This window comes from Montipora capricornis, chromosome 4, assembly GCF_036669925.1.
Source record: "Montipora capricornis isolate CH-2021 chromosome 4, ASM3666992v2, whole genome shotgun sequence".
NCBI classification, from domain to species: domain Eukaryota; kingdom Metazoa; phylum Cnidaria; class Anthozoa; order Scleractinia; family Acroporidae; genus Montipora; species Montipora capricornis.
In genome coordinates, this window is record NC_090886.1 from 29,150,959 (window position 1) to 29,154,861 (window position 3,903).

The following is a 3,903-nucleotide window of genomic DNA, read 5'->3' on the forward strand; positions in this document are numbered from 1 at the left end:
CTAAGGATGAATTCCCTATTTACAATAAGAACAGGGAAGTTGTATCTTTCCCCGTTTGGAAAAGTTTGAAAAGGAATAGTATGTTGGAATAATTCCCACATATCTGTCATACAGCTTCTTCGTGAACTACCACACCTTTAGCATTAGACTAAGCTCCACAACAGTACAACGAAACGAACCGAACCGAACGGGATACGAAATTGTCTGATTTACTTTTCTACAAATGTATGACGTCGACATTTAAACATCCAGAATAGAGCACTGTTGTGCAAATGACACTCAAAGTGAGGAAAATGTGGTTCTGTTAAACGAATTAATGAAGGAAAAAAACACTTTGTAATAATGAGGCCATTTCGGAGTTCATCATCTCTCTCCTCTTCAAAGCGAGTCTAAGGATGCGTTTTTTTGGGAAAATGTGAAAACGGATTTGTGATCTCGGATCAATGGATTCTTCAGCGTCAAAAAAACGCAAAATCCGAAAAAGGATTATTTTCCATGACAACGCAAACAAACAAACCCAGAGTTGTGCTGCTTTGGAGAAATTCTTAAATGAAAATGCCACCAGAAAAAAAAAACCTTAGCGATCGGTAAAAAGAAATGACAAAAAACATGGTTTTTTAGCTGTAGGAAAGGTGTTTTAACAATATTATTGCTGTCAAGAAACTTACAGTGTAATTTCTGATGTAAAATTTGCAGGAAACCTAGCTATTTTCGAATATATGTGAAATTTGCAGGAAACCTAATTATTTTCGACCTATTCATGTCTTCGATAGCACGGTGAAAATGGCGCGAGAAAAGCATTTGGGCTAAACTGTCATGTATGGTAGCTGTTGTGTATCATTTTTGCATGGAAAACCGCTTGTCAAAAATACTTTTTTCAAATCCTTTCTCAAAATTAAAAGACGCTGAAATGGTGAATCTCAAAAATCCGGATTTAGATTTAATCCGAAGTTTCCTCCTCGAGTGTGGATACTTTGGATTCCTAATCCCTTTTTGGATTTCGACAAAAAATCGTAAAATCCGTTTTTCGATTCAAGAATCCGTTTCCGGATTTTCCCCTTCCCCCCCCCCCCTCCCCCACACACACCCAGAAAAAAAGCACCCTAAGTGCGAATATATGGGGAGTCACCCGAATACCTTTGCTACTGCCAGGGGCTTAGATCGTATTACATCGAAGTGTTTTTCCCTATGGCAAACTGGTTCAAGCTATATACAAATTATATTATCAATATAATGTTAAGAAGCACAAAATAACGAACGGGTTAATACTCATCTCGAAAGAAATTTATGTTTGAAGTGCAGGTTACAGAAGGAAGAGAGAAGTGATCAATCTTCGCACTTTATTGGACAATTTAAGCAATTCTCACTTTTTATACACACCTAAAAAATACGGGTGGCTTCCACAGGATTCGAGCCCATGACCTCTGCCACGCCGGTGTGGTGTTTGCATGTGCATCCGGGATCTCTCCAGCGCGGGAACCCGGTGGCCGAGTTGGCATAGGAAGAGAGATTATGCAAGAAACAGTGTGGACGAGATGAGTGTTTTTAATTAGCTATTTTGTGATCTATAAGGATTACATTAGCGACGAGGATGGCCAACAAGGGCTTATTGTCCATGGATCTGTCTCGTTCTGCTTCGCAAGTGGCGGAGAAGTGTCGTAAATGGAAGCGTGCCTTCGAATACTATGCCGAGGGAAAAGGCATCGACAATGCTCGCAGTCGCAGGAAGACTTCCCAGCTCTTACATTTTGCCGGGATCGAGGTACAATACATCTTAGAATATTTGCAAGATCCTGGTCCCATCCCTCAGACAGGTGACAATGCTTTTAAAATCGCGATTCGCAAAGTAGATTTTTACTTTCACGTAGAGGAAAACATACCATATTCGCCAATTGGCACCGAAGGAAGGGGAGACCGCTGACCAGTTTATGATTAGATTGAGAAAACAGGCACGACATTGCAATTTTAGGACGAGTTTAAACGATACGTTTCAAGGATCAGCTGATAGAAAAGTTAACGGATTTTGAGCTCAAGTAAAAACTGTTAGAGCAGAGGAATCAGTATCGCATTGGAAGAGGCGTTGGATAAAGCTCGTGCGTGGGAAGTGGCCGGTCGACAGGCATCAAACATGACAACAAGCCCTCCGCTGGCCGACGGAAACAGTGTCAATGTGGTTTAGGAGCGGCAACAAACGGCGAATGAAGAGAGGAGAAAGTGCTACAATTATGGAAGAGAGGGGCATCTGGCCAGAGATAGGTGCTGTCCTGCAAAAGGGAAAAAGTGTTCGAAGTGTGGAAGGTATGGAAATTTTGCTTTGTGTTGCCAACGGTGAGAGGGATAGTGATGTGGCTAGAGGAAAAGGGAGCAAGCAACAAAGGATTTATGGTGGACGACCACGTCACGTAGCTAATTTTGTAGGGAATCAAGAGGCATCGGGTAGTGATGAGGATTGTGCATTTGCATTTATGGTGACTGAGACGAAAGAAGAAATATGCCATACAATTGGCTTTCAGGAGCCCGTGATTGAGATTTGTCGCTTTTTGATTCTGGCTCTGTTAGTAACCTCATGGGGATGAGTAAGTACGAAGAGCTCAAAGCACAAGTGAAATTAGAGAACTGCCACAAACTTTTGTATGCATATGGTGGGAAGGAGTTGAATGTGGTTGGTCAAATTCAAGTGGAGCTGTCAGTGGGAACCAAGAAGATAAACTCACAATTCGTAGTCACCACGAGCGGGAGGTCTCTACTGGGTCATATATCATCGTCCAGGGATCTTGGTCGTCTTCGCATTGGCCCGAGCGCCCGCATTGAATCGGCTGAGTATAATGTTGTCGGTAAGGACTTGGCTTCAGCTCTTCAGAAAATGTATCCGAAGGTCTTCAGTGGAATTGGCAAGCTGAAAGAGTACAGGCTGAAGCTACAGGTGGATCCGGAGGTAACGCCAGTAGCCCAGAAGCCAGGGCATGTCCCCTTTGCATTGCGCGAGAAGGTGGCAGGAAAAGTGGAGGACTTGATTGCCAAAGATATAGTGGAACGGGTGGATGGGCCAACATCCTGGGTAAGTCCTGTGGTCGTTGCACCAAAGTCAACAAGAGATATCAGATTATGTGTGGACATGAGAAAAGCAAATCAGGCTATTATCCGCGAGAGGATACCAATACCAACCGTTGATAAAGTGGTAGAAAACCTCCTTGGCAGCGCAGTGTTCTCAAAACTGGACCTCCGTCTGGGAATTCATCAGATTGGATTGGGCGAAGAGTCACGAGAGAGTACGACATTTGCTACCCGTGATGGGAAGACTGAGCTTTGCTCTTGAGAAGTACCAGCAGATAATAAGACAAGTGGTCTCATACATCGATGAGGTTCATAATATTGCTGATGACTTGATAGTGAATGGCAAGAGTTTTGAAGAACATGATCAGAGTCACCACAAGTGCGTCAGAGATTAGAGGAAAACAACTTTATGGGGTTTCTATTATCAAAATATGGCATTGGTCCAACCGAAGAGAGGTTTCGTGCTGTGCTTGAGGCGGTTCAACGTACTACGCCGACTGAAGCTTCCTAGTAATGGTAGGCTTTAGTGCACGCTTCATCCCCAATTTTGCGATCATGGCAGAACATCTGCGGGTATTTTCCAGGAAGGGCGCCCCATTTGTATGGGGCAAAGTGCAGGAAGCGTCGTTTAAAGAACTGAAATGGCAGCTCTCCAGTGCACCCGTCTTGGCCTACTTTGACAAAGACGCGCACACTCGAGTGATAGCGGATGCCAGTCCAATGGGCCTAGGGGCGGTCTTGGTGCAAGAGAAGAATGAGTAAAGTCGAGCACTTTGTTATGCAAGCAGGAGCCTCAGCCAAGGAAGATGGTACAGCCAGACGGAGAAAGAGGCGGGGGCGCAGGTGTGG

At 44.0% G+C, this 3,903-nt stretch overlaps 1 pseudogene; it reads left to right on the forward strand.

Annotated features, from left to right (window-relative positions):
• The first annotated feature begins 1,591 nt into the window (after positions 1-1,591).
• On the forward strand, positions 1,592-2,179 carry LOC138046460 (uncharacterized; annotated as a pseudogene).
• The last annotated feature ends 1,724 nt before the right edge of the window (positions 2,180-3,903 follow it).